General features: G+C 41.5%; 2 long non-coding RNA genes across 2 annotated transcripts; both read right to left on the reverse strand.

Moving 5' to 3' along the window:
• Nucleotides 1–1,745: 1,745 nt before the first annotated feature.
• LOC111858005 (uncharacterized) lies at nt 1,746–10,342 on the reverse strand. The gene is made up of 3 exons (XR_002841478.2): nt 10,194–10,342; nt 4,077–4,215; nt 1,746–2,703 (listed from the first exon to the last, which is right to left on the reverse strand). It is a non-coding gene; the product is annotated as an uncharacterized lncRNA (long non-coding RNA).
• A 2,483-nt stretch (nt 10,343–12,825) lies between these two features.
• Nucleotides 12,826–13,952, reverse strand: LOC111857937 (uncharacterized). Its single transcript, XR_002841469.2, has 3 exons — nt 13,843–13,952; nt 13,661–13,712; nt 12,826–13,076 (listed from the first exon to the last, which is right to left on the reverse strand). It is a non-coding gene; the product is annotated as an uncharacterized lncRNA (long non-coding RNA).
• Nucleotides 13,953–19,298: the final 5,346 nt, after the last annotated feature.

The raw sequence follows: 19,298 nt of genomic DNA on the forward strand, positions 1-19,298 counted from the left end.
CGATGCAATGTGTCCAGATCTCATTTCACTCATTGTTTTCATCTGGTCTCATTTCTCAGCATGTTAAATCTTGTATCCAAAGACATTTTTTTCAAGACGCCTGTCTTAGAAAACCAAACGCCACAGGTGTATAGATTTTGTAGATGATTTATAGTTTATCTGATTATATCGGTTGGTGCTATTCATTGCCAGTAGATTTAGCATGTAAACGTGTGTTTCTCACTCTGTCATCTCAAGCTCCGTAAACATCCTCTGTAAAATTTGGCAATCTACAACAAGAAGAAAACTGTGTTTTGGTGCACTCAAAAAGACACACAGGGAGTTCCTCAATACGAATTTGTAGAAGAAAAACCTATGTACAGAACTAGTAGCATAATGGCAGCACGTCTACAGATCAGGATAGCTATAGAACCCACAATTAGTCATATTAACCAGATCTATTATATATCATAGTCACACAAAGGATTGGGTTCAAAATGGAAAGTTTATTCATGGATTATGGGGTTCAGAGGCAAGAATTGGCTATAGGTGAAAGGTCTGTCCCTCTCATATTACAATGATGTTAGAAAAAGACTGTCCTGCTAGTTGGCTGATGGTGGACAGACCCTTAATAGAGTGGCTATGCTAGGGGATTTCCTCAAAGATGCATTATAGTGGAAAGGAACTGCTCTCATACAGGACAGCATCATCATACTCCCAATGCCAAACAAGAGGAAGGTTTGTTATGTGTAAAATTCACAGGCCACTCCCACAAGAGGAGTCTAGGGTAGCTGAATGACATCTGTCCAGATCTCTAGGGACCCAGAGACAAGGCAGCACAAACAGCAACCATGTGGAAGGACGTATGTAGAAGTGACGGCAGGGATGAATGGTGACAGTGACAGAAATTCAAACAGCTGGAAAAATGTCTGTATTTCTAATTCACTTACAGATCTGTTCACCTAAACTAGAAACACAAGCCTTGTCCTTAAAGCCCGCGGTGTGAGAATGTGTAAAATCTAGCTGAGCACACGACCGAGGGAATTGGCTTCCTAATTCGACTAATTTAGCTCATTCTGCTGAGCTGGACGGACGCTTAGGGGCAGGAAACCTCAACACAGATCCTGTAACAGAGACCTCTGATGTCAAGATATTAAATAATAAATCAAAGCGCAAATAAAGCTGAAGATTGAAATTACATTAATCGGGCTACACATATCATTACAAATGACCTTGGGGGACACGTCTGTATTAACTGTCAGGAATATGTTAACAAATTAAAGGTGTTTAGGCAGTTATGCTATGACACGCGCTTCAGCAGTGGGTGACATCCTGGGTTGCAGAAAGTGGTACAAATCAATGTGGGATTTTGGAATGAGGCACAAGTGCCACAATGACCCTTCTACCGGAATCTCCAAGCAAGAGTGGAATACAAATGAAATCCACCATATGGGCTCTGAGAACGTCCTTCCTGGGAGATGTTAACAGACACGTAGGAACTCTGGGTCCCGGTTCCCAAGATGCTTGATGCACAGGACACACACTGCATTAACAACTAAAGGAAGATCCAGTCTGCTCTGCACAGGGAGGACCTACCACAGCCAATGCACGTTGCTGTAGCTTCAACTTTAAAGTTTGTTTGTTAGATAGTTAAATAGTATGCATTTTCATTCCCCCCCCCCAAAAAAAATTATATATATTCTTGAAAAATTTTAATTCCTTTGTATATCTGGAAGCTGCAATTTGATTTGGATTTGGCACAAAATTCATTACTAAACAAATAAAGTTTCCTATTTGGTACAGATTAGACATAGACTCCATTGTGTGCACCTTAGTGTCAAAATGTATTTTGCCATCCCAAATTGCTTATTATGGACAATCACAAGATATACAGTACAATCGATGCGATACGTAATATGTCCCAGGATCACACCTGTGAAACCTACACAGAGTCCCTGTTACGACAAGAAGCAGCAGGACACCTGGGGAACCAACGATAAGAATAAACACTGGGAGCTTTCAGCTGATATGGGGGATTTATCCCCAGTGTGCATGCCTCCGTCGTCACAGCTGGTCCCAAGTGGAAGTCCTCGACATCACTGTTTAGCAAAGGCATCCATATTTGTCCGCAGTGATGAACTGCGTTTTAGTCAGCGGGGTGCTGACGCCTCTCCAGCCTCCCTCTCCCTAAACACTTCTCCGTAACTTTGGCTCGAAGCGGCTCAGCACCTTATCAGATGCCGAGGAGCTGGCGAATCTTGTGCCATGAAAAAAAACATTGGGTTTTGGGACATCGTTTGCTTATTTCTTCACACTTCAGAGGAGTTTGTATCACAAAAAAGCCACAGTGCTTTCAGGGGTGTTATATTTGTTTAAAAAGGCAATAATTAATCCCTCTTTCTGCAAATCAGCACAAAATGATACTGAAGCCACCACAGTAGCTGGTGTTGAAATTAATTGATCCCTGAGGCATATTTGTTTCAAAAGCAAGCACCTCATCTTTGAAATACTGATTTCCAAAAAGGGGGGTGGTTCTGTAAGATAGTGGACATACAATCCAATGACTTGCTGGTAACTTTCTGAATGGTAGCAGTCTGCTGTAAAGGACTGAGGTGGTCAGGCTGAAGTGTGTGATTTCCAGGAGAGCATGAATCAGGGAGGAGGTGCCGACTTCCTGGAGACTCGGGGAACTTCCAGGAGTGATGGCTGGTCCGCAAGCGACTTCTGCAAGGCCAGTGCAAAATACTCATTGGCTGAACTCATGACGGAGCGAGCTGACCGCTCTTGTAAACAAAACATTCATCAATAAAACAGTTACCCCCAAAAAAACACAAGAGACAGAAAAAGTAGCAATGCTCTATATGAGGCCCTCGCCCGCTTAGAGAAATGCTGCAGTAAATTTTCACTCAAATCAATTAAACAACTTCTAAAGTCAAACCTATAACGGGCTGTAGCTATTGACACAATCTGTAAATAGAATTATTGATCTTCACTCCTATTAAACACAAACATAACAAACAAATGAGATTAAAATGTCAATCTGCCAGCCTGTTACAATGTAACCCCATCCACCTCGGAGCCCAACACAGACACAACAGGCTGATTTTCAATCCCACTTATTAGTGGACCTTGCAAGCGTATATTAAAATGTTTGTGGCAGGATGTGGGTTTACATATTAATCGCATTAATCAATATAGGCTTAAATAGTATTGTAGGGCTGGCAAGATGGCTTCACATAGTGGAGCCCATTTGCTTTTCCCAACATGCTTGTGTGCCTTGCAAATAGCACCTGTGTGTGTGTGTGTGTGTGTGTGGATTATGTTTATATTGCATTGTAAGGACCGAATGTCCCCCACAATGTGGTAAACACCTGTTATTCTGATGTTGTGGGGACCATTTTTCAGGTCCCCACAAAGATCTGTGAATGCAATCAGTGAATCGTCTGAGCAATCAGGACGGCCAGCACCGTGAGCACAGTGTCAGAGTTGTGGTTGATGTAAGGACTACAATAAACAAAGCGTCCTCTTTAAAACCACCTCACCTCCTCTCTTTCCTGCCACCGCGATACCTGAGTCTGCTCAGCGCCATGGTGAAACTGGCCTGCCCATGACATGTATATTAGCAGCTGTCCCACTGTCAGAAAAAAGGGTACAGACCAAGGTACAAACAACAATAACGTCCCCACAATGGTACACATATGTTCCTCAGAGTCCAATTCTGTAACTTAATGGTACATTTACCTACAGCTAAGGGTACAATTGGCAAACTCTTGAGGGTACAGCCCCAGTGACAAGTAATTGTACCCTCAAAGATAAAAATTGGTACTATTTACTGAGTGCTCAGATTTTAGGAGACATTAAATCCAAGCAACGCGATTCACACATTTAATTCCACATTCACACCACTAGTGATCTCCTGAACTCTCTTCCAAGAGAAGCAAAATGCAAGAAAGATATTGCCAAATTGAACTGCTGGCAGGTACAGTGCTCTTTGAGTGCCCGAGACTTCAGAGAGAATCTCGCTGGCATGCAGGAGAAATATGAACAGTGGTCTCACATGGCCCCATGGCCTGTTCCAGCCAAACTCAAGTACTTACGAGGAAGTGTTTAACCGCTGTGCTCATCCTGGAGAATTCATGTGGTACGGATGGGTCAGCTTTGCCTTATATGCAGGCAAAGGCATCAGTTAGATGTCCACTGGCGTCAGATGAAATTCCGCAGGGTAGTCTCCCAGATCTAGTGGGCAAACACTTCAATATAAGATGGATATGTCCTCTTGCTTCTTACTGCTGTTTCATTATGTCTATGGGGCCAGGGACACAAGTCACATTGCTTTCATTTCCATGCCCAATCTAGGTAAAAAAAAACGTACAAAGCACGTTCCATCAATTTGCCTGCGGTGCAGAAATGCTACAATGCTGAATCCTTTCTGCGATGCCAAAATGTTCTTGTTTTATTAGCTAGGCTAATGGTACCTGTACCTTCTTCTGTACTGTTTCTGCAAACGCAAGGCAGATTTTACTGTATATAGCAGAACAGAGAGTAATCTTTTTCAGTTCATGCTAAGGATATTAGTGATTACTGACTTTGGGGGCACAAATTTTCCCTGTAGTCTGTTACAAAACACAAGTTATTCATAATTGCCGACAATTCAGAATTTTTTGTCCCCTCTCTGTGCTCCTGTTCGCCACTCAGAAGGGAACGTACGGACCGAAAATTCACCTCGAGAGTTTCTAGCCATTCATCAATGTCGTCTGATTATACCGGCCAGAAAGATGAATGGATGAAGGCAGCAAGACTTCGAGAAGTTTTATCAGGATTTAAAAATAATTTTCTTGCAAAACGAGAACTAGCCGCAGCACATTTTGGTAAAGAACAGTAATAAATAAATCAATAAATCCAAGCATTCAAGGTCAGTGGCAATTTTAAGGCAATGCATGACAACAAGGACCAGGGCACTGACTTATCAGAGCAGAATTGTGGTATACTGCCTCTATAAGGCTAGCGAGGAAGAAAGCAAACAGAATCGTGTTCTGCTAGTCCTCAGCCTGACTCTTCATATACAGTATGCTGACAGGATAACAGTCCCATTACATTTTTAAAAACAATGTTGCATTTGTTAGCCAGCTGGACCAGAGCATCTCCAAAGATACGGTATTTAGCTCTGATCAAAGGAGAGAGTGAAGCAGGGAGGGACCTGAGGTGCTCAACAGAACTAAAATGTGAGGCAGCTGCTGGGCCATTGTTGTTTGTTTATACATTTTGAAGGATTGAGATAGTGTTGGTTAACCCTGTAGGCCACATAGGAGGCCGCCTAGGGCGGCATCTTTCATTTAATCTGCTGTAGGGGGTGCCGACATAACAAGCTGATTTTACTTTGTCTTCTATAGGGGGTGCTGATTTAGCCGAGTTCACTTTGACTCTTATTGGGGGGGTGCCGATTTAGCAAGTCAAATTCACTTCCTCGACCTTAGGGGGCATCAAATTAGCAAGCCGATTTAATTTTGTCTCCTATAGCGGGCGCCAACTTAGCAAACCAATTTCACTTTATCTCAGATAGGAGGGGGGGCGCCTGTGGTGAAATTTGCTTAGGGTGCCAAACGGGCTTCAATTTTTACTGGATCTAAAGGTCACATTCACAAGATGCTCTTGGTTAATAAATGAAACGGAACTTCAAAACCACTGTGATTGGCTGTTGCTCAGCCTATAGTATCCTCCTGGTTATAGATTTCAGGAGAAGACCTCCTCAGAATGCCTCACTGACCATCGACGGCCTTGCTGTGGAGAGGGTGAGAACAACCAAATTTCTGGGGGTGCATATCTCTGAGGGTCTCTGCTGGACCAATAACACCACATCACTGACCAGGGAGGCACAAACACGCCTCTACTTCCTCCGCAAACTGAGGGGGGCGAACGTTCCACCCCCCATCATGCTCTCTTTTTACAGAGGCACTATTGAGAGTATCATCACTGGCTGTATGGCTGTGTGGTTCGGAAGCTCTGCCTCCTGCCGTAAGGCTCTGCAACGGGTAGTGAACACAGCCAGCAAGATCATCGGCACCTTCCTGCCCCCCCTGACGGACACTCTCCATACCCTCCTCACCCGAAGGGCCATCAGCATTGCTGGAGACTCCTCACACCCCTTACACTCCCACTCCAGCCTCCTGCCTTCAGGGAGACGGTACCGGACCCTCTGGGCTCCACAAGACCCTTAAACAGCTTTATCCACCAGGCTGTCAGGAGGCTGAACTCTGTCCATTACCCCCCCACTCTGCCTCCTGCCCCTGGACAGTAATTTATTCACTGACTACCTCAAGAACTGTTTACACTTATATGTTTCCGCTGCTAATTTGAATTTGACTTGTATGATTGCTACCATTTGCACTCTATTGTTCACCATTTGCATCACTTCCTTATCTATGTTTACCATTTGCACAACTACCTTAATATTATTACCCTTTGCACAACCGCCTCTTCTACTCTTACCATTTGCACAACTGGCTCTTAAATTGTTATCATTTCCACTTTGTCGATATGTCTCTGGCCTTGTCAGTTTGTCCTGTGTCTTGTTATCTGTCTTTTTGTATAGAATGTCTATTTTTTTGTAATTGGACGGTACGTACGCACACCTGTGAGTGAGAAACGGCATTTCGATTCTCATGTATGTCTTGCACATAAAATGTGAATTGACAATAAAATATCTTTGATCTTTGATCTCCTACAGCTTCAGGGTTTGATGGGGAAAAGAGAACAGGACTGACTGACAACTTCTCAGGATTGTAAGACCAGGCCGACATTCCTGCTCTGTGCTCCCATCTGGAACTCAGGCTACATCCCAAAATCCTTGCTTGCCCCACCCTCCACCCCGAGAGATTTTCCAAATTCTAAATTGCAGATGTTGAAGTGCTAATACCTTAGGGCAGGGGTGTCAAACTCCAGTCCTGGGGGGCCAGAGCCCCGTGTACCTTAGTTCTTTCCCTGTTCCACCACAAATGATTCAGCTTAAGAGCTGTGCGATAATTAGCACAAGGAGTTGATTCAGGTGTATTAAATGAGGGGAAACCCAAAAATGTGTGGGACTCTGGCCCCCCAGGACTGGAGTCTGACACCCCTGCCTTAGGGAATGAATAATCGAGGGTTGATTTTCACTCAAATCACCCCTTCGCTGTGGGTGTGTGGAAGTCTAGCTGAGAGTACCTTGATATGATTTTAGATCAGTCTTTGTCTTTTGATGCACATATTAAATCACTTGTTTCATTCATTTAAGACAAATCTCCAAGCTCCATACAGTAGTCTCTAGAGCTGAGCTTGAAATGCTTATTTTTGCTTTCATCTCCTCTCATTTAGATGACTATATTGCTTTTTTTCGGGACTGAATAAGTCTTCTGTCTCCCGTCTCCAGTTCAAAATGGCTTCCTGTTGATTTTAGGATAAGGTTTAAGATCCTGATGATTACCTATAGGGTCCTGCATAGTCAAGCTCCAAAGTATGTAACAAATCTCCTTAACAATTATGAAACTCGATTGCTCAGATCTCAGGAGAAAAGGCTGTCAGTTGTTCCACGCACCAAGTTAAAGACCTGTGGTGACCGTGCCTTCCAGTCTACTGCCCCGAGGTTACGGCTACTGCCCTGAGGTTACCGAATGATCTTCCTCATTCGGTATGTGCAGCTTATTAAGTCGATTCTTTTCAAAGAATCTTAAGCATAGTCTTAAAACCTTTTGGTTAGATTTTTTTATTTTATTTTATTCTTATTATATTTTTTATTGTTTATGTACTGTGAGGTTGATTGCTTTGGACTTGTACAGCGCTTTTCTGACTCTTGTCTGTGATACCCATGCTTGACGTGGCACAAAAGCTTCTACGTCATTCATACATACATGGTAAGTTATCAAGAATGCAAGTGTGTCCCGATGCCACTTTTGTCCACGCTGCCTTCCTTCCTCGCTCATTCCTTTACTCACCAGCTTCATGAACTTTGAACTTTAGACAATGAGTCACCGAGGCGGTGGAGTGAGAGCCGTCAAAAACAGTTTTGGGATGTAGCCTCAGAGCATTTCATGCACAAGCTTCATTTACATATGCATTTATGTTTATGGGTATATATGCAAAATTTAATTTGATATGTTACATTCTCACTCTATTTTTAAGATTGTCCACTTAGTACGTTACAGATTTGATTGTTCATCGGTACAAGATTTCATTTTCATCATGAAAATCAGTAAACATAACCCTTTCAAACAAATACAACACTTTGTTAAACTTAAAAAAGTCTTGAAAAACTGAAAATCTCAGCTCAGGTGCAAAATTAGATTGATTAACCTTCAAGCCAGGAATAATGAAGAGTAACACCAGAGCATAAATATTAGGGAATCATTTTTTTAAAATATGAAGTGTAAAACAGGTCACACTCATATACGGCATCACGATGAAGACATTTATGACAAAAACATGTTTATTTATGACATCCCATCAGGGATGAGCATAGGGTGAGGGTGGGTGTTGCGTCGCTCTACGAAAAGCCATGATTCATCACAGTGAAATGTCTTCCAAGATCTGAGAAATGGGTCAGCGTCGGCTCATTAGAACCATCACCAGCCTGCTATCCGAATGGCGAGAGATACCACAAAACACGGCGCAGCTGCATTTTTAATTATTGTCTCAGGAAACGATTTGCTCACCAGGTGGAGCTTCACATCCGAAAGAACTGCGTTTAACAAGGTCGTCAGGAGATAATGACCCCCCCCCCCCCGCCCCACCGCCCCACCACCAGTCATTGTTTTTTTGTACATTTTTAAACTACTGGCACCTGAATATATGAAAGGTCTCCCAATCTTCAGGTCTTCTTTAACATCTCATGACTCTGGGTTATGATATCATAGGGATTTCATTTTATACAATTAACAGTAATTATCTCTATTTAAGGTAAACAAAATGTTGAGGTGACAAATTAGAAGACACTGAACAACTGGGGAGGCACTTAACAGGAGGGAGTGGAATAAATTATGTTAATTACTGCAATTTAGGAGGCATTTAACAGGAGGAGCTGAATAAATTATTTGAATTACTGCAATTTAGGAGGCATTTAACAGGAGGAGCTGAATAAATTATGTTAATTACTGCAGAGAAAATTAAAGTGACGTGGCATATCAGCATTATAGTTTGCCTTTTTTGTGCAGATTCTTATTTAACATGTTTAATTTTTAATCAAAAATAAATTTGGCGGAAAAAACTAGTTTTAAGTATAACAACAATAAATCTCTGTCAGAAATCCCCAGTACTCTCCAGGCATATTTGCCCAATAAGTTCAGTAAAACTGAAAACTACATAAGTTTAACACCAGAGTCAACAGAAAAGTACTTACAAGTAAATTTTTTGATTGTCATTGCCTTAATAACTTAATATAACTGCATAGTACTTGAGGAATGACCTCCCCCAAGTACTACTGTTTGTATGAATAACTCTGTCTGTTCAAAAGCCAGCTGAAGATGCACTTGTTTATACAGACTGTCAGGTAGCATCATTATCAGGGTGGATAATATGTTTTTATCTGTTTTTTTATTCTGCATTTTTACTTTAATTTTATGGGTAATATGCTATTTTAATAATTTACGAGAATTTTACTATACAGCACATTGTGGTTTCTGCCTGTGAAAAGCACTTTATAAATACATTTTACTTAAAATGTAACTTATTTAATTAAACCAATGAATGATTGACATCACACAATAATCCTTCCCACTATCCGTTTCTGAGCCAGAATTCCTCAATCAATACTACAAATTTGCTCAAACCTGCATCCAAATGAGCTAATAAACTCCATTCAGCTGTGGCTGCTGAACCAGTCTAGTGCAGCCAAGGATTTGATTTGCTGTTTTCAGGTCTCATATACAGCTTTAAAACTATTGACACTAAATTCTTTATAAGTAGAGGCACAAAGCATGCTTAACTTTTCTCGCTTTAATATAACCACAGAAAATCCACAGCAGTCAGTGTTCTAGTGAACCTTTTCCCAAGAGGGATATTCCAACGACGTAATTGTTTTTCTACACAATAATGGTGACAGATTAAAAAATAACCCATGGAATCCCCACGTGAGATGAACTACGAACCTGGACAATGGACAATGGACACTTCTTCCAGCGTCTGAAACAAACTCTGCAGCAAACACATCATACATACGCTTGTACCTGATGCATTACAGAAAGTTTTACCTTAATCGTTAGTGCATCACTTCTGAGAGATCACACTAGGAGCTCTTCATTATGGATACTAAAGCTGGTTTAGGTATCCTCATCCTCCCAGGGACACACCAGAGCAGATCTTTTACAGAAAGAGCCGAGTGAGTCAGCTGAGGCCCCTAATGGAGGGGCCACCTGGTCATATGACATCACAGGAAATGGATGCTGCCATGTGCCCAGCAGGGGGGGTCAGTCACACTGCGACTCCTTTCCAAGTGTTAACTACGCACCGCAGGCTGTGCAGGGCAGCAACAGTTGTGTACAATCTGTGTACCTGCAAGATTTCGCTCGTTTTCTGCTGCCTAGTGAACATTGTGGAATCCGAAGCAGTACAAGCTTTTTCATTTGTACTGATATCTAAGGTTTATGAAACACGACAGTTAATGATACAAAGATTATTTGCCTAATAAGTTACGGTATTCATTTAGGGAACGCTAGAGTTAACAATGGTTACCATCCACTTAGCTTAGTCATTTATTTTTACATATTAGCTATTTTAAGTCTCATAGATTCGGGACACCAAAGCATTAGGCGTCCATTAAGTGGTCAAATTAGCTACAGTCACTGCTTTGTCACCATCTACCCAACTCAATAAACCCGTATGTGGTAGATGAAGGAGGCAGAGGACAGCAGGGTTTAAGCTGAAGGTTTGTTAATCAAAAACACTGTCCTGTCCTGTCCTGATTTGGCCAGCAGGGGTCTCCCATGCCAGCTACCCCACACCCCCAATCAGTCACACCTGCCCCTCATGTAAACCTTGTCGGATGTAATTATGACCCTCTGCTGTCTTTGGTTATCGTTTGTCTATTGTAATGTCTTACACCTGTCTGTCCTCAGTGTATACACTCACCTAAAGGATTATTAGGAACACCATAGTAATACGGTGTTTGACCCCCTTTCGCCTTCAGAACTGCCTTAATTCTACGTGGCATTGATTCAACAAGGTGCTGAAAGCATTCTTTAGAAATGTTGGCCCATATTGATAGGATAGCATCTTGCAGTTGATGGAGATTTGTGGGATGCACATCCAGGGCACGAAGCTCCCGTTCCACCACATCCCAAAGATGCTCTATTGGGTTGAGATCTGGTGACTGTGGGGGCCATTTTAGTACAGTGAACTCATTGTCATATTCAAGAAACCAATTTGAAATGATTCGAGCTTTATGACATGGTGCATTATCCAGCTGGAAGTAGCCATCAGAGGATGGGTACATGGTGGTCATAAAGGGATGGACATGGTCAGAAACAATGCTCAGGTAGGCCGTGGCATTTAAACGATGCCCAATTGGCACTAAGGGGCCTAAAGTGTGCCAAGAAAACATCCCCCACACCTTTACACTACCACCACCAGCCTGCACAGTGGTAACAAGGCATGATGGATCCATGTTCTCATTCTGTTTACGCCAAATTCTGACTCTACCATTTGAATGTCTCAACAGAAATCGAGACTCATCAGACCAGGCAACATTTTTCCAGTCTTCAACTGTCCAATTTTGGTGAGCTCGTGCAAATTGTAGCCTCTTTTTCCTATTTGTAGTGGAGATGAGTGGTACCCGGTGGGGTCTTCTGCTGTTGTAGCCCATCCGCCTCAAGGTTGCGTGTGTTGTGGCTTCACAAATGCTTTGCTGCATACCTCGGTTGTAACGAGTGGTTATTTCAGTCAAAGTTGCTCTTCTATCAGCTTGAATCAGTCGGCCCATTCTCCTCTGACCTCTAGCATCAACAAGGCATTTTCGCCCACAGGACTGCCGCATACTGGATGTTTTTCCCTTTGCACACCATTCTTTGTAAACCCTAGAAATGGTTGTGCGTGAAAATCCCAGTAACTGAGCAGATTGTCAAATACTCAGACTCGCCCGTCTGGCACCAACAACCATGCCACGCTCAAAATTGCTTAAATCACCTTTCTTTCCCATTCTGACATTCAGTTTGGAGTTCAGGAGATTGTCTTGAACAGGACCACACCCCTAAATGCATTGAAGCAACTGCCATGTGATTGGTTGAATAGATAATTGCATTAATGAGAAATTGAACAGGTGTTCCTAATAATCCTTTAGGTGAGTGTATGTGCCCCTCCACGCCCCCCCATGTCCGACGCTGCCCAATCAGGTCATCATTTCCCTGTTACTCCTCCAATCTCCCGGTAGGTCCTAGTAGGAACCTCCTACAAGCTATAATCACCCAAATAATGTCCCCTTTGAGGTTTAACCGTCACCCAGGTCACCTTCAGGTGCTTTCAGGGATTTGCCAACAGCCCCTTAAGAAGAGCAAGCAAACACAAGATCTTAAATGTGACGAAACGCAATCACAGCCCTCAAACTTCTGCCACACTTATCTTCTCCGCTGCCTCCTTCTGACATTCCAAATCATCCATCCCCCCCCCCCCCCCTCATGCAAGGACACCGGAGCCAAGAGGGACATTCCTGCTCCGGCACAGAGCATCAGTACCGACTGAGCAAAAATACGTCTAAACAACGTCCCATGAGGAACCAGAATGAAACGTTTTTTCAACGTCTTGTAATATGAAAAGCTGATTAATTTTAGACATTGTGTATATTGTGCCTCCTGACTAAATTCATTTATAAATAAACAGTCCCACCATGCATTTAATTAAAACTTTTATTTAAATAGAATACATTCACAACAGAACAGTACAGAGCTGAAGCTGCTGAGTGCTGCGCACAGAGAGCAGGTGAACTGGGCAAAATGGACATTTGGAACTCTAAACTTAAATTAAAAATAGGTTATTTATAATCAGCTGTGTCCACCTCCTGCTTTTCTAGCTGGTGCATGCTTAAGATGATCTGCTTTTATTAGTTTCCTCTGTGGCGTCTCTGTGGCATTTCATGACTGCAGCTGCAAGAGGTGAAATTAAAAAAAAAGTTGTACATGTGCAAAGGCAACCTGTACCTACACCAAGTAGACATATTTTCAGGAAAAATAAAATGGTTTATATCATATGCATATTCCAGCAACTATGACATTAACTAAAACACACACTTCTAAATTGTCACTGTCTGTATACTACCTTGTATTTAAAATACTTGTATTTTAAATATAAAATAATAATTATATCCACTTTTACTATTGAACAATACATTTCCCTTCTAAAATTTACTATGGCAATATAAAACGACAGCCTATCTTGTATAGCTCTATAGAGGTTTGTGTTCTCCACAACCATCTTGTCTTTGTTTCCTTTTCCCTTCATATTAAAATGTGCCATGAGAAAATTAGTGAAAAGCCTGAAGGAAAAAAATATATTTATAGATTTAATTAAATTAGGAATCAAGGAAAACAGTGGAGATCCTGCTTAAAGACAGGATATCAACCAAAACTGCAACTATAATAACTGGTAATTAATTGTATGTTTTTTACTTATAGTAAACTTTGAAAATGGAGTCTATCACATAAGTGTTAATTCATACATTAAAACATACTGGTCAAACACTTTGTGCACACAGTCCCTCCAATTCTTGAAAGTTGCAGCACCTATTGGAAAAAATCCATGACAAAACATTTTTCAATGACAACCCAGACGAATATTAAACTATTGAAAACAATCATGCGTAATGAACACATTGTATACTGTAATCATTTACAAGAGGCTGTCAAGTCCTACCAGGGTATCAAAAGCTTGGCTGTCATTGAGGTACTGCTTCTTCCTCTGGAAGTCCTCTATGGCCTCCAACTTCTCCTTATGGGCGGCTGAACAGACAGGCTCACTCCAGCCAGGGCGTCACACCCCCACGTGGATGTCAACTAACTTGGTCAAGACTATTTTCTGAAATTCTGAAAAACATTTATTTTAATGATGATTTCCTTCTCTATTACAACTCAAGTATTTAATAACTAGGCTGGTTGACAATTATTTCGTCATAATCAAATTATAGTGTTTTGGTTATAAAACAGTGGGTAGTGTTTTGGTAGAAAGAAATATTCAAACAAATATATATTCAAACATTACAGAATACCACCATATCTAGAGTAATAAGATTTGTAGTTTAACTATTCACCGGGGCTGTAAGGTATCTTTAAGCGCCAGTTTCAAGCCCAGATAAATGGGGAAGGTTAGGTAACTAAGGGCAATTTTTTGCAAAATCATTATGCAGAAAATGACAGATACTTGATCCGCTGTGGCTCCCCCTAATGGGAGAAGAACATTTCCTAGTTTGCTTTCCCAGTTTTTTTCTGTTTGGGTGCTTTTGACAAGGATTGAGATACTAAAGCACTTACTTGCTGAGGGCGTTGGGAACAGGTCTGCTTCCCTCTGAGACCCCTGCATCTGCAGGACCTGTAAAAGAAAACAAGGTTCTTTAGGAAACTACCACGTAACATTTCTGTGAGAAAAGCAACAGCTTTGGGTCCTAAGACATCTAATTATGAATCTGTTCCTTAATTGTAACAATTAGGGGTGCAATGATACTACGTGTTTGCAAATCATTTGATCACTTGCGACCTTTGGACTACTCACCATGCTTTGGAGTGGAGCGGTGCCTGGAGCCGGAGCGGGAACTGCGCCTGGAGCCGGAGCGGGAACGGTGCCTGGAGCCAGAGCAGGAACGGTGCCTGGAGCAGGAACTGCGCCTGAAGCCGGAGCGGGAACGGTGCCTGGAGCCGGAGCGGGAACGGTGCCTGGAGCAGGAACGGTGCCTGGAGCCGGAGCGGGAACTGCGCCTGGAGCCGGAGCGGGAACGGTGCCTGGAGCTGAAGCAGCGCCTGGATCTGATGGTGTGCCTGATAGTGTCCATGATAGTGATATTTTGCCCCCTGGTACTGATGCTGTCCATGGACAAGACTCTGCCATACCTGGAGCTATTGTTGGACCTGTAGCCGTAGTACACAGAGTGCCCTCCACATTTAGCCTTAGACACTTTATCCTGTGGAGTATCGAGGAGTGTCCCGGCATCCACAGGCAACAGGTGTCCTTGGTTTCTTAATATGGACAGCAATTCATTCAAAGATCTGTGTGTCTCTCTGTTTTTTTTATAGCCCACTGTCTCAAGTCCTCTTCAAAGTTCACAGTTACTCCAGTTTCATCATTTAGTTCTTCTTCTGAGTCTGTATGGTCATGATCCACATCAGTAGTCAAGTCAAGTGTTGTAGTTTCAGGATTGTCATTGTTAAAACTATTTGGAGTGCCAGGCACACTGTCACTATAAGAACTATTTGGGATGCCTGGCAGACTGTTATCAATGTCAGAATCTTGCAGAAGAAGATCCATTTCTCCTTTTCTTTTTCACCTAAGCCATCTGTACAACACAGTTTGACAGCAACAAATTTAAAAAGTACACTTAAAATGTAATGGAACTCAACACTAGACTTAAACTAAACACTTTTGTTTGTACAAATATTTCTCAAATTAACTGCTCTATTTCATAGGAGAACCTTTCCTTAAACGTCTTGATGTAGTTACCCTATGAACAGTAAAAGGGACATGCTTACTCATGAGCATTTAATATAAAGGCACAGTATTCTTGTTGAATTAAATATTTGTTCTGTAATGTCACTTAAATCACATGTACAGTGTCCATTTTAGGACATTTTCAGTCTCAGACAAAATGGAGACCGTATTCAGTGTTCCAATTTTTTATCACCTGAAAGTATGGAAGACCACAACAGTCATAGTTCTCTCTACACCTCTTGTGATCCTCCATATGAAAGTATCATGAAAAGAAAAATCACATTTTAAAAGCTGCAATTCAGATATTAAACTGAGGTTGTAATCAGACGTCCAGATGCTGAACCTGTCGTGCAGACGTACAGATATAGTCCTGGACGGACCGACCCCATATAACCATGATCTGCACGTCTGGGAGACGTCTCATGTTTGCTGGGTAAGAATGCAATTTACAAACACAAAAAAATTACTGATAAATAATTTAATGCAAACTGAAAGAATTTTATTAATAAAAGCCCAAATTGTATCCATGTTTTGACTGTATGACTTTTATGTATTTTGCGGTCCCTGGGCCTAGGTCTGGTGATGGCTTTACCTCGATATCACCAGAGCTCAACCAAACTTCACCCAGGGTCACGACTCCACCTCCTGGTGGGTCACAAGTATTATATGACCAGGTGTAATTTGCCAGTTGGGATTAGTTCCTAACCCCTGGATAGTGACTCTCATAGTTCCTAAGCAGCTTTGCGGTCCTGCTGCTTGCGATAACGGTTAAAAAAAAAAAGCGAAAAGTTTCTTCCCATGATGTCTATGGCATTGCCACCTGTCAGGGCAATTATGTCACATACTTGTGATGGCAGCCAAGAGATGTGTGACGGATAAAACATCTACCATCCAAAGGAGACCCACAGAAAGTTTAGTGTGTTAGAGCAGAGTTAGAGCTAAACTGGCACCTACATTTCAGAACCAAGCAGGGCACCTCAGACATAAAAACAACCTCGCCATATTTTTGTGGCATGTTTCAGCTCAGCATAAGAATTAAACTGCATATACCCCCTGCATACACCCCCTCGCCTTCAATTCATTATCAGAAGCTCCAAGCAGTAAACGTCAGTTGATCTGTCAGATTTAATAAATTATTAAGTACATATTCAGACATTGTTCAGCAGAGAAGCACTAATTGCAGAACTGTAGCGTTAACATTTTCACTCTCTCTTCCTTTGTCTCTTTTCATTTTGATCGAACAGAGACGGGATCTGCCCTGAAAATTGTCTGGAAAAACCAGTTGTAAATGATGACCAGTATTATTTCCCCCCAGTCATACCTAAAACTACAATTCTCCCTTGTACATTGGCACAGGTTCCAGTAGTGTTTATTGCTATATTTAATTACCCTCTTAAATGGCCATGTTATTATTTTCACCTTGGGAATTGTGCGATACCGTTTAAGTTTCCGTACGCAAGCCACCAGCCCCCTGCCATCACCTTATCAACAGTACGGCCAGCTGGCTGCATTGCACGTCTGCTAGCCTGCCTCAGGAAGATATAAAAGAGGCCCGATAATTATTTCAGTAACATCCCCAAGATGATGCCTGGATCATAACAATGCTAATGGATGCACCAAGCATCCAGAACATACATTCATCAACCTTAAAATATGAAGTCAAGAAATCATTAGCATTATAAATATTCAATGTATAAAACTTTTTTGGTGTGGGAAATTGAAGCCATTGTTAAATTAATGAGAATGTATTATACTTAATATTCCTAGTATCTTTTCTGTGAGAAGAATTGAAATATACTGCACTGTGAAATGCTCAAGGCTACCCTTGTCTAAAAACCTCTTTCTCAGCCTCAGAATCTCAAGGTCCACATCAAAGATATTTGTAATACTTTCATAAAGTGCAATGATCCACAGCTTGAACCCACTATAAAGCATCATTACAGATGTGGTAATTCCACAGTGTAGAGTTTCCATTCCAGCACAAGTCTTCCATTCATGCTGTGACTTTGAAAACCTGTAATCGAACCCTGACCATTCAGCTCTGTGCATGTTCTACACAGAGTTTTGTATGAGGACCCAAGTTTTCTCCCGCAGTCTAAAAAGGGCTTGGCAATTTGATGTTTCTAAATAAGCCATAGGGTGCATCCGAAATCCATGTGTACTGAATTCCATTAGAAGCCTACTACTCGACTGGTAATGTAGTACATACTATATTTGTGCATGAGGACAGCATGCATACACTCAGACAAATTGAGATCACCATCTTGCACATTACCTGACCTGGATATTTACCAATAACATAGCTTGACACCTACAAAAGTTAAAAAATGTTAAAAACTTATATATTCAAGTCAACTTATGTAACATCAGCATCCATCAGTTGTACATAGAATGTAGTATGTCATATAAGTACTGTTCACCTACCATCTCACCCATACTGAGTATTCGGACATAATGCTCACTTTGCATACTATATCTCGCCTACTACATAGCAAACATGTATGCAATTTCAGACGTACTGTACTGTATGATTGTGCGTGAGAGAGTACATGTGAGTGTCTGACCAACAATGGACAGGAACTGTTTCGGGTGCCCAGATTATACTTAGACTTTGTGTAATGTTCTGGATCAGGGATTTGTATTACCACAGTAATTCATGGTAAAAGCTCCACGACTCCTGCTTATCTTCAGATGGGCATGGTCAGTTAAGTAACCTTCAAGATGTATACCACACAGTAATCACCTCAATATACAAGCATTGCATGTATTAATCAATCATATCACGACAGACTTTCTATAGAATATACAGTGTCTTTTGACATTGATGGATGGTTTGTGCTATGCATTTGCCATAATGGCACTTGATATAATTCCTCATTGGCAAGCTCCTACCCAAGGCTTTGAAGTGCTTTGATTTCCTTCATCCCTATAATTTACATTCCGTTTCTTAAAAACTAAAGACTGTCAAGAATATCACATATCTCCTAAAATATATACTTAATTGCCCCCTTTTTATATATGACATTTTAATTGGATATGGGTAAAGATATAATATACTTTGAATATATATTGGATATAATGTAGTTATGTCTTTGGGAACATGGTGGAAATTTGTTTGAGTCGTAAAATAGAAAAAGAAGACTAATTAGCAACATTTCAGCCGAACACCCTGGACCACAACAAGATAGCATGATATGCAAGAATATAAAAGCCAGAGAGCTTTAGACTGAATACTCATTACCCACCATGCTTAGAGATCAGAGGAATAAAAAGTACAAACAAGGAACATTACTGATACAAGTGTGTTATGAAGCAGATCTCTCCAGTATGGCATGTGTCTACACCATTCCAGCAAACACCTGGAGTCGTAAAAAAAGCGATGGCTCATTGAATTAGCAGGATGCGTAGTTTTCAGGAAAGAAATGTATCCATAAGAGTACGGCTCTTCTATTATATTCCATTGCATCTTCTCAGTCTTCCACAGCCTTCTTCCTCAACAACATTGATATAACTCTGTCAACCTTGAGTCCAGCATGAGCAGAAGGTGTTAAATTCCCTTGATAGCCCCTACGTCCTCCTTGCTCCAAAGACCTCTTCAAAGGCCATGCATAATCATGTGGAAAATGGTGCACGAGGCCTACCGTTATGAAAATGTCAAAGGCGGCACGTTAAGG

The sequence above is a fragment of the Paramormyrops kingsleyae genome, chromosome 14 (assembly GCF_048594095.1).
Source record: "Paramormyrops kingsleyae isolate MSU_618 chromosome 14, PKINGS_0.4, whole genome shotgun sequence".
In the NCBI taxonomy this organism is placed as follows: Eukaryota; Metazoa; Chordata; class Actinopteri; order Osteoglossiformes; family Mormyridae; genus Paramormyrops; species Paramormyrops kingsleyae.